Source organism: Rattus rattus, chromosome 3 (assembly GCF_011064425.1).
Source record: "Rattus rattus isolate New Zealand chromosome 3, Rrattus_CSIRO_v1, whole genome shotgun sequence".
Lineage (NCBI taxonomy): Eukaryota > Metazoa > Chordata > Mammalia > Rodentia > Muridae > Rattus > Rattus rattus.
Window position 1 is genome coordinate 138,318,009 of NC_046156.1, and position 12,235 is coordinate 138,330,243.

The following is a 12,235-nucleotide window of genomic DNA, read 5'->3' on the forward strand; positions in this document are numbered from 1 at the left end:
AAAACCATTCACGTTGCTCTAAATGGTTTTCTCTAAGGAATTCTCCAGAAAAGAAACAACCAATGTGAATTTGTGCACTCCTTTTCAGCACCTAGGTGAGACAGGGAGCAGAGTCTGTTAGTATAATAAACTGAAGGTATCTATGTGTGCTTTTAAGAATCATTAGCAAGTCACTCAGCAGCTTGGGTACCAAGAAATTGAAGAAATTGCCAATATTCCCATCAGTGTGAATACAGTAGTTAAATGGATATGACCTCTGCCTCCATAGAGGCTATAATTTATTTGAATATCTCTCAAGCACATACAATCCAAGGTCACTTATATTTCCATAAAAATACAAACAATAACTCTGTTCATAAACACGTATCAGAGTGGAAGATTATTATGCACTAAATTATTTTTAAAACTGTATTGAAAATAGACTCCAGTTTCTATATGGTCCAAGAGAATCACATTTATATATGTGTTAACTTTTAGGCAAACTGTCATATTTGAAACTGCATAATCCTCCATTAAATAATGCATCATTATAAAAAATGCAAAATTCTGTGATTTGCCCTAAAAGTTAATCCAAGTGGATGCTAATAACTTATCTAGAAAATTCCCAAAGACAACTTAATGAATCTGTAGACATTTACATATTTATACATAAAACTGGATTTTTTTTCCTCTGGGCTTATAGAAATTTTGGTTAATAGGACACCATGAAATAGTAAGACTTATATTCATTTCGTGACATATCAAAATCTCTTAATAGCAAATATATAGAAAAGTGTTTCCATTGCTTGTAAGCCAGTTTTGGAAGCACTCTGATTCACAGGATCTCAACAGATTGAGTTTACTGCAAGACTGAAGCCAGTAGTGTGGTCTCTTCTATTATTGTATTTAATGGACTGCCGGCGCTCCAGAGTTCATGTAAATTGACCAAGGTCTGAATTATTTAAAAACTGTTTCTGTCCTAATTAGCTTTATAGAAAAATGAAATACATTAAATATCTAGGCATCCTCATAACTAAACCAGTGGTGATGACAGAGTGGGAGCCACCTGCCTAGTTAGATGCCATCCAGAGACCTGCTAAGGCGAGAACGATGGCGGAAGGCTACTGTCTCCTTCACGACATCCCAGACACACCTGCTGCCGAGTCCAATCACCTTACCACAGCCATGGGTCCCTCTACATACATCCTTGTAGATATACTTCATCAAACACTCATCATCTTAATGCCATATTCAACCAAGAGCCTCCGTAACCACATATAATGTCATTTCAAACTGACATATTTTATAGTTCAGCAAACCCGGAGATACAGAATAATAGGAAACCGAAGCTTCCAAAGACATTTGGACGTTTGGACAAGATCGCCATCTAAATTAATCCAGGTAGCTTATAACTGACAATGTCTATACAGGTCATTATATTGCTGAGAAATCAAGTACAATTTAAGTGGAAGTAAACAAACTTACTTAAAAGAAAAACGGGTCGAAAGTAAACAGGACAAAAGTACGGGCTGGCTTGAATTATGTGCGTTCTTTCTGTACACTATGCTGTCTCGAAAACTTCAAAGCCTTGTCCTCTTTTACCTTACTCACACAGAACAGAAAGTTCCTGTTTGTTCACACCATGTTCATGATTATTAAAAATGCATTTTAAGTCACTGAGGTCATCAGTATTTTTATGAATCAGACTCTTCTTGGCCACTTAGAGCACCTAGACTAACCTGTTACATAACACAGAAGTATGTGTAAGAGTCACAGAGCTGGGAGGCTGTCCAGATTCTGATTAGCCCCCTTTTGAAGCAGAAACTACATTTTCTCAGAGAAAACATCCCTGTTGGACTGCCCTCACAGAGTTTTCTTTGCTTCTTTCTGCAATACCCACAGCCTTGATTTTTCATTTATGCCACAATCCCTTTCTTGAGCATACAACAGTGAGTACACACCCCTAAATAGTGAATTCTAGCTCTTCTCAACACACTTTCCTAGCATACTGGCTGTGTTGATGACTTGTGGATTCAGTTCCAGTTTTCCAAAGGAGCTGGCTGAACGGAATGGACGGAAGGCTGTTTACTGACCCAACGTCTTTGGTGTTCTTAGTGGTCTCAGTACCAACTTGCTTTTTAAATCGCTTCTTAGAAAATGAAGGAAATTTAGCTTGTGGCAGGAAAAGCTCACAGTATCTAGAGAGCAAAGCAAATCACTCATTTAGGTATAGGCCAGGGGTGTGTGTGTGTGTGTGTGTGTGTGTGTGTGTGTGTGTGTGTGTATGCTTGCACACACGTTCATATGTGTGAGTGCACTCTGAGTGGGCATGTGATCAAAGATTGAGCACAAATATATTTACTAAAACAAAACTAAAAAAAAAACCCTAAGACATCTAATGAGTTCAGAAGTCTTAAGTATGAATTACATCATTCCTAAATTTATGGTTTGATTTTTTTTTTTTACGTGCTACAAACTGAAACTTAGAGAACTAATACAGGTTTTATGAAGGTATCCTATGGGAATGAGAAAAGGTGAACCTATCAATATTTGGGCTTCTTCACCTTGTTCTTCTGAAGCCAAATTTTAAGATTGTCCAAAATCTTCCTGTTCAAAGTTTTATTTGGTCTTTATTTTAAGAATGAGACCATGTTACATACAAACAGTATGTTTTTGTATATCAATATTGTTACAGCTATGAGTTTCCTTTCTTTGTTACAGTGAAGTCAAACAACCTTACAACATTATGGACAGTTAAAAATACATATTTTTAACCCAAAAGTCAATTTTCCCTGGTTCAGATCTAAGTAAATATTCGTACCATATTTTCTGGGTTTGTAGCAAGAGCAAAATGGGATCCATAAAACTTGTTTTTAGAGCTTGTGCTAGAATATATGTCAACCAGTTGCCATCATCTGAACATGACATGTACCCTGGACAGCCAAGCAGCAGACATAAGCATTATATTTCCCACACAGAAACATGCTAGTGTCCCAGCCTCCTCGCTGACCCAAACCTACCCATAACCAAGCTGACTTGGACCATAAGAACACTCTGACATATGCACTAACTCAGTCTACTCCAATCCTTAATCTTTGTGTATTTATTTTTTTTAAATATCTAGAATGTTAAAGTGGATAATTATATTAGTGATGCCTGTTGCCAAACCTGACTTTCGTGTCAAAGCTATTTTTACATGTCGTACATACAACCAAAAATTCCTCAGTGGCAAGTATTTCATTTCACTCAAAATCCTTTGAGTAGGGGAGTGGAGAGCAGCCATTCCTGACCTGAGGATTGTATGTCAAATGGGAAACCATATCAAATTTCCAAGGCAGCTTGTGAACCTCTGAAATGAGGGAATTAACACAATATCGACTCCAGCAAGATCGCAAGGAGCACAGTCCTTATGCACGAAAACAATGCCACCAAGTTCTCATTAAAAGCCCATTTTGTCCTGAGCCATTAAAGACCAGGAGTGAACTAAGATCTTGGTTGTGTTGTCAGGGATAAGTAAAACAAGTGCCAAGAGAAATTGTGCACTTTCAGTTCTCACATGCGTCCATCTGCTCACATATAAACATATATTCTGTTCTGTCTGATTCTTGCAATCTTGATATAAGAATACCCTGGGCTTTTTCCCATTTCCTAAGAATGCAGACATCACATAAGCTACTATTAACCCATGTGTGATCCACATCCATGGTGGCTGGAATGCTGCCAGATACAACACATGGTGCCTGCTTAACCATGTCTTAAATTATAAATGAATTTATTTTTTAAATTAACACATTTTTCTTATGGAAATACTTTAATGAGCCCTTATTTGTGTAAAAAAAATAACCTCCATGTGGATTTCTTTTTTGTTCTTTTAAGACTTTTTTTCCAAGCATATCATAAAGTTAGCCATCAAAGTTTCTGAAACAACCCAGAATTTCTTGACAAATTTTAAAAAGGACTCCAGTAAAGAAGTTGGGTGACTTTATAACAGAGATCAAACATTTTTCCTTTACAATACATTGTACTCAAGAGGTAACCTGCACACTTGGATTTATAGAAAAACACTTGTGATTTCTCAAGTTTCCATATAACCTTCATAACAGAACCCAAGCAACTGAACCCTAAAGCTATGAGACAAATGGACATTCTGCTGCCTAGCCACAAAATGGTTAGAATGGTATCTGCTGGAATTCTTCAGCTTTGCTCTGGGGCAGCCTTCTCTGACTCATTTGTGGTGACCCCAATTAGAACGAGCTTCTGTCAAATATATACATCGATACAACATGTGAGCAAATCATGATCTATACTGATACTGATTTACATATATGCAAAAGAACCAGTTCTCACCTTCCAAGGTGTCTCGGCACATAGTATTTTCATTGCCCTCATTGTGGCTGAAGAAACTTCATCGGAGACTTGTTTACATTATGAACTGATAACCAATTACAGCTTTAACTAGCGACAAGGAAAAACCCAACTGCAATTGATTTGGAGTGAGCATACAGCTCCCTGGTATCTTTCAGAAGGCCTACTTAAAATGAATATAAAATACACCTACAAGCTAAGGAGAAGATTGCATTGCGAGCTTTATGAGTTAAAGCCTAAGAAGACAACTTTGCGTTTTCATCTGCTATCCCTTCGTATTTACAAAAGCTGACAAACCACTTAAAACACTTAACATTACCAAAAGTCAGAATACACAGACCTGCCTCTAAGGAAGTGTTTTGTCATTTGAGGTAGTTACTTCTGAATGATCAGAATCAGTGGGAGGGAGTACACTATAAGGTCAATAATTTAATGAACTAAATATTTATGCCATATTCCTGGCTCCTCTTAAAATAACTATATTTTGATCAGCAAAGTTCACTTAGTACTCAATATTTGGCTAGGCTAGCATGCTGTTTAAAGCCTTCTACATATAGGCCTCTGGTGATCATCTACCTGTTTGTACTATCTTCATCCATATCTTCCTGATCACATTAAAAATCAGGACAATTTGGAAAGTTGATGAAATCTGAGCCACTGCTTGTCTGCTCATGTCTTGGAAAACATAACTTTGGAGAGAGCAGAACACAGACATAAAGAAGGAGAAGTCTGCATTTTCATCTTCCTTTCATCTTAGTCATTCAGTCAACCATTTGGATCTCTATTCAACAGAGCTTTTCATTATGCAAAAAAATGCTAATCCTTTTCCGATGTCTTCACACTTGTATAAACCTCCATGCCTTCAACTGAAAAGCAATTATATCAGTTTACCTTCTTGTCAAAAACAGGATTAATATTCGAATAACAGAATCTGCTTTCTTTGCCTGTCTTTTTGCTTGAGGAAACTAGCAGTTATCACTTGAGGTATTCTTTGAACAAAAACACATTATTTTAAATATCATTCTTTTCGCCAATGGGTGGGAAAAGGAGAAGGCAGAGCAGAAGAAAAAAGTTTTTCAGTTACTGCAGAAACTTAAAAAAAAAAAAAAAAAGAAAAAAGAAAAAAAAAGAACTGACCTTGCCTTGCAGATGCCCAAAGAGAATAAGACTCACTCTGGTCTATTAATCAGAAACAAATTATGAAAGAATGTAGCTGGACTGGTTGACACTATCCAGTCTTGGGAGACTCAGTAACAGCTCAGTAACAATGGGTAATGAACAGCCATGACAAATGGGGCAGAGAAACTATTTATTTGCATATGCAAATTCCCACACAAGGGAAACATGTACAAACAAGTGTCATTGTAAGGTGGATTAGGCAAACAAGGATTTCTTTTTAGGACATTCTGCAGTCCAGAACATTAGTCAGCACAATTAAACCAGTCTCCATGGAGACTAATGAAATTTCACCATGGTATGAGTTAAATTAGATAGCTAGTTATGTGTTTCCACAATCCAACTTGAAATCCATTATTGTTTCAGAACAATACAGCAATTGTGCCTAGCTGATCTTTGCCAGCTCAACAAGCTCCTAAGTTGACAATTTGCATATGTTAATATAATTAAGCACTAATTACATGAAACTTGTACATATTCACATGCACTTTCCCTGGGCGCTTCTCAGTTTGAACCATGGCCAAGTCTTTAACCCTTAGAATGTTTTTAGTGAAGGGGAAAAAAACTACAAAACAAAACACAAAAAACCCACACTGCCTATGGGGACAGATCCTAGACAGATACAGAAAAGCTCTTCATTTATGAATACAATGCCTAACCTGGCTTCTCATATTTCTAGCAATAATGACAGAAAATAATTTGTGAGTATCCCAGAGATCCAGGATAAGATGAAGACAGGGCTAGCAGTTGAAGTAGTAGTTAAAGGCTCCTAATAAGTGTCTGATACAGGAGCGCAATCACGTTCATTTCAATAAAGTGTTAAGAGAGAGTCTGTGCTGTTGCCACTGTCAAACCTTGGGAGATAAAAATGGTTTGACAACAGCAAAAATAGCAACTAGAAAAGGGAAAAGGAGACAGTAGCAACTAATGAGCTTTACATAAATATATGCAGAGGCAATTAAGCAATGTTAATTACTATAACAGCAGTTAATTGAATATAATTAGATATTTTAAGCCACTGAATAAAAGCATAGTTAAGATTAATTTCATTGAGATTAATTGTAAATAAGGATAGATTAAATCTGTGTTTTGACAGGCATAAAAAGTAGTTCTGCAAATTGGGTAGGAACACGGATACCAGTCCAAAAATCATAGATTATTTTAATGTCACACCTCAGAATCATGTCCTCAACATGACTTTTCAAACCCAAATAGACAGGAGTCTTTAAGAAAAACAAACAGCTTGCAGAGATTAAAGAGCCTTTTGTCCATTTTCATATGCATTACTTTTAACAGACTAAATTAAGCAAGTCTGGTATACATTTTTTAGGAAGGAACATTTCACACTGAATGGAAAAAATGTTCTATCACATATGAAATTCTTGCAGCTGTGCGGAACTTTGTCCAGATGGTTTAAGACTATAAAACAGGACCAAATGATAGGCAGTAGGCCTTCTGAAGATTGTATGATAAAGATATAGTCTTTTATTTCAACCTTCTCCTCATTTCTACTTCCTATTTTCCAATCAGTTCACATATTTTCAGATGGAATTGTTTCTCCAGGAGAGTCCAAAGACACATTGCTCCTACTAAGTGTTAGAATCTAAACATGTAGCAGAATGAAAGGAGACGCCAGTTATAGAAACCAGCTAATCAGTCAGCCAGAAACCTCAATGGCAGGGATGAGATCAGTGCATGCAAATGACAGTACTTGATTATTACTGTCAGAAACAATTTCTAAAAGTACTTCTTAGGAAAATTTGCTACATGAAAACTCCCTTCCTCCAAATACTTTCACACCAAGCTAATTCATGCACAGTGTTTTAGAAAATTAACACAGTCCTCGAGAACGCTGAACAAATCACTACTAAGAAAGGGACATCAATTGACTTTGAAATAAATCAATAGGTGATTAGCATAATATTTTTAAAGCAGCAGAATGTATATATCATGCCCAAACACATATATTATATTCCCAATACATCTTAGCTCTTAATCAAATGAGGGCTTTACACTGCTGACCCTGGCTCCACACTGCCTCACAACTTCTGTAGGGCACCTTTAGTCTTTATAAGGAAAATCCTAAAATGATCTGTGGAACAAGACCACGACAAGCCATTCTGCAGTGAGAGATTTTAAATCATCCAGCCTCTTCTAATAGACTTGAGACTTATTGAGGTAGAAACCATAAAAAATGAAGAAGGGAAATTTAATCCCTGAAATATTGATTTGCACATTAATATCATATAGGCAGAGGGCAATTTGGCTTCGTGGAAATGACACATTGTCGACCCTTGGTGAAGTCAGAGCCAATCTAACTGCTGAACATGTCTGAACCTCAAGAGTTATTAAGGGCTTCCCTTCTTGCCTTTATGACTTTTCTTCAGCCTACCAATGCAATCTTAAATGTATTATCTTTAAGAAATAATTGTAAAACCTCAGGGGTTTTCCAGTTAATGGAACGGAGGCCAAACCACATCAGATTCTGAAATGCAACATTAAACCCTTGCAATCAACAAAACCACCTCGATTCTCATCCATCCAATGCAGGATCTAATATTGTTATTAGAGATAATCAGATTTCATTGTGTAAATTTAGGCTCATGGTCAGAATGGAAGCAGTAAATTCTTCAATATTAAACAGCAATTTTCCCAGTCTTCTTTCTGTTTCCCCTTGCTGTTGCAGCATCTTTAAAATAATCCAACTAGCTCACAATTAATGAACAGAATTACACGACCCCTGCCAAAAGCTGCAAAACACTGCAATAGAGCTGAATGTGGTTGCCTTGTTTTTAACTTAAGTGCTAACTTTCACTTCCCAGACCCAGAGCCACTGTCTCTGCCTTACCCCACAGTGGGTGTTGTTGCTATGACTTATACAGCTGGTTTACCTGACCTTTCTTTGTTCCTTGGGTACATTTCACTTTTCAGATTTATGGTGCTACCCTCATATTTCATTGACCCTATCTTCATTGCTATAAAAAAGGAAAACACTCCAATAAGAGTTTACTTTTTAAATACATGAGCAGCCAGCTATTGAATAAACACACAGCGATGCTCTCCACAGTTTACGCCATAAATATTAAAACCATTAAAAACAACTCTTTGACCCTTATGATCCTTACACTGAAGCCAGGTACAAGAGGTTAAAACAGCTGGTTAGTCATCTTTTATTTTTTTGCGTTCTTTCCTGCTGCTTGAAACCACAGCCCTTGAACAATATCAAACATTCCCTTAAGGATTTACTTTGTATTTTATTTTTCTTAAGATGAGGAAAGAAAACCTTCTATTTCTTTAATATGCTTCTCAGTGGAGAAGAAAAACTTTAGAACACAGTCAAAGATGAAATGAAATAATCCCCAAATTACCTTTCTGCTTTATTAAAAACCCATCCTTTCCAACAAATGCTATACACATCATTCTTTTTATTCTTCCGTTAGAAAAGAGAAAATAGCAAAAAGAGAAAGAGAAAGAAAGAAAGAGAAAGAAAAAGGAAGAAAGAAAGAAAGAAAGAAAGAAAGAAAGAAAGAAAGAAAGAAAGAAAGAAAGGAAGAAAGAAAAAAGAGAAAGTCTGAGCTTGCTCCGTCAGTTTTGTCAGTAAATATAAGGTAAAGGAAGTGTGGATGGCAGCGAGTGCTACATACCCGGGCTGTGTTTTTGCATTGCTCTCAATGGAAGCGATCGATGCCTGTGTCACTGTCGCGTCCCAATCGCAGCCAAGTCTCAGCCTTAATCTAAGCACCAACCGAAAAGGCAGCGGCAGCCGCAGCCTCTCCCTGACTCCATCCATCCACCCAACTAAAAATATAATGCTACATATGAGCTTTAACCACTCCGCGTTTATAGGGACCAAGCACTGAAAAGCCAGGAGAACACAATAAAAAAAAAAAAAGACAGAAAGAAAAGGAAAAAGAAAAAACAAAACAAAACAAAAAAGAAAGCCTCCTGTCTCCTGTCTCCTGTCTTCTCTCCTCTCCCTCTCTGTCTTCCTCTCTCCTCTCTCCCCCCGTGTCTCTCTCTCTGTCTCTCCTTTTGCCATCTACATGATTCTTGATTAAACATGGAACAGAGTTAATAAAGGGGGGGGGCTCAAGGAGAGGAAATGCAACTGTCAGAAATCAGGAATGCTAGATTTCCTGGTGAACCTGCCTCTGTCAGAGTCAGTGTCAATCCACCATCTTCAGCCACTGAACTTGTGTTTGGGTTTTTGTTTGGTGGTGGTGGGGGATGTTGTTCTGTGTGTGCTTTTTGGGGGAGGGGGAAAGTGAAGGCCAGGTGGAAGCTGGAGGTGGGGGGAGTGGGACGAATGTGTGTTCTCTCTCTCTCTCTCTCTCTCTCTCTCTCTCTCTCTCTCTCTGTGTGTGTGTGTGTGTGTGTGTGTGTGTGCAGGGGTCGGAGTGTGTGTGTTGGGGGGGTGTCCATGTTTGTGATCTGAACCTTTGGTACCTACAAAGAGGGTGTCTCACGGAACAGTAGCTAAAACCTCACCAGGACTGCACGGAACTGTGGCGACACAGCCGAAGGCACTGCTGGAGCCTCATATCTGGGCCGGACCCTAGACCCAGCGCTTCAAGGAACCCCCCACCCGGCTTGGATCACAGGTAACAAAAGAAATACAAACCAGTACACTGTCTTCTGGGGGAGGGGGCAGGATGGGGAACCTTCCGGAACTTTTGTACAATTCCAGGGAAATTTTATTTTATTTTTCTGATAGAAAAGAGCAGAAAGAATGGAAAGAGAGGGAAGCAAAGGAGAGAGAGAGAGAGAGAGAGAGAGAGAGAGAGAGAGAGAAGAGAAGGGAAAGGAAAGGAAAGGAAAGGAGGAAAGGAAAGGAAAGGAAAGGAAAGAAAAGAAAAGAAAGAGAAGAGAAAAGAGGCAAGACCAGTCTCATTCCAACCCCTGTTCGCCTAACTGATCGGGCCAGAAGGCACGCTTGGTGCCGGCTGAAGCTGAGGAGGTGAAGTTCATTTGCAGACATGAAACCCTGTAGTTGGGGAGGGGGGGGGGGAGTAAGGAATGAATCAGTTCCCACAGTCGGCCACGGCCCACCCACCCCCCACACACACAAACACACACCCTTGCCCTTTACAAAAAAGAAAGCAAAGGCTCTTGATCCCCAGCCTCCGGTGTCCTCTTGAGGGCGGCGACCTAGCTCCGGGGCGAGCAGCCTCCACCCCTAGGTCCGCGGACCCAGGCCCGGAGATCCCGCCTCCTAACGGACCTGCCAAGTCTGCGGCGCCGGTGCAGCCGTGAGCCGCCCTGGCCTGCCGCTGCCCGCCGCCGCTCTCCGCGGACCGGTGTCTACCTGGAGCCCAGCCCCGCGCTCGCCCATCCTCCTGGGCCCCGCGCCTCGCGCGCGCCAGCCCTGGCCTGCCGCAGCCCCCGCAGTGAGCGCCCTTCGGGAACTTCAGAAAGGGTGGGGAAGGGAAAAGGAAGAAGAAAAGGAAAACGAGAAGGGTGCAGGGAAGAATCCAGGGAGAGAAGAGGGGGCTCCCAGCCCCACCGACCAACGTCCAAACTTTCGGAGAATGTGTGCCTGTGCCGAGGAAGCATCATCTCAATGGGGCGCAGGCTCGCGTCCGAGAGCGGCTGCCGAGCTGACAGCTTCGCCCGGCCACCAGAGTGTCCCCGGCTCCCAGTGAAGGCAGAACCCGAAAAGACAGGGAAAAAGACAGAACTACTCGGCCGAAAGTCACTTAATCCAAAAGTTAAATCCCGAAAATCATGCCCCCCCGCGCCCCAAGTAAAAAAATCACCCTCCCCCTCCGCCCGTGCCTTCTCACTCCCTCAGCAGAGCAAATCTTTGAGCCAAAAAACGGGGGAAAGAGATGGAAAAGGGGGGCAGAGCGGAAGAGGTGGTCGGGATGAGGGTATGTGTGCTAGGGCGAGCGGTAGCAAGCGAGCTAGGGGTAGAGAGGGAGAGAGGCGGAGAGGGAGAGAGAGAGGGAGCGAAATATCAAAGATTGTGCAAGATCAGGCTGGAAAGATAATCGATACTCGACCTAAATTTAACACAAACTACTCAATAAAAGTTAAAGAAAAAACTTACTTTCCATTTCCCCTGCAGTTCCTACTCGATCTTCGCCTCTTTTTTGTTTTGCTTTTATTTTACGTACAGCTGATCACATCCAAGTAAAACGAGAGGGTTCATTAAAAAAAATAAAAAAATAAAAAAATAATCCTCGAACTTTATTGGGTGAAAATAAAAACGCTGGAGCAGAAAGTGGGGGGCACGGAGCGGTCCTCGGGGGTCCGGGAGGAGTTAAAGCATGTGCCGACCGCGGTCTCTCTGTTTGGTTGTGAAGGGGTTGGGAAAAGGAGGAAAGGAAATGAAAATCCGATATGTCTTTATTCTGCTAATTATTATCGTTTTAGCCCTGTTTAAAAAAATGGCTGATTAAGTTGAGTGCGCATGTCTTTGTGTGTCTATTCCCGATATGCACTCTGGGAATGAGAGAGGAGAGCGAGGGAGAGGGGGAGGGAGGGGGGGAGAGGTGTAATTAGTGAGGTGATCAACATTCCCCAGACTGCAAATGACGCGCAGCCGGGACTCAGAGCAGCCCGGGAGCCTCACGACTTACAAGGCTCCTAGCGCTGCGGCTGGAGCCCTGGACTAGGCGACCACGGAGACAGGGGATGGGGACCTCCGGGGCTCGCACCCCATGCGCCCCTGCTCACAACTCTCAAACTTCATTAGACACACACGTACACACAT

At 40.7% G+C, this 12,235-nt stretch overlaps 1 protein-coding gene across 1 annotated transcript in view; it reads right to left on the bottom strand.

Annotated features, from left to right (window-relative positions):
- Window positions 1-11,662, bottom strand: part of Zfhx4 (zinc finger homeobox 4) — a 181,537-nt gene extending 169,875 nt beyond the window's left edge. The window contains 1 exon segment of the mRNA XM_032898618.1: window positions 11,570-11,662. The gene's annotated coding sequence lies outside the window, so the exon portion shown is untranslated.
- Between the last annotated feature and the right edge of the window lie 573 nt (window positions 11,663-12,235).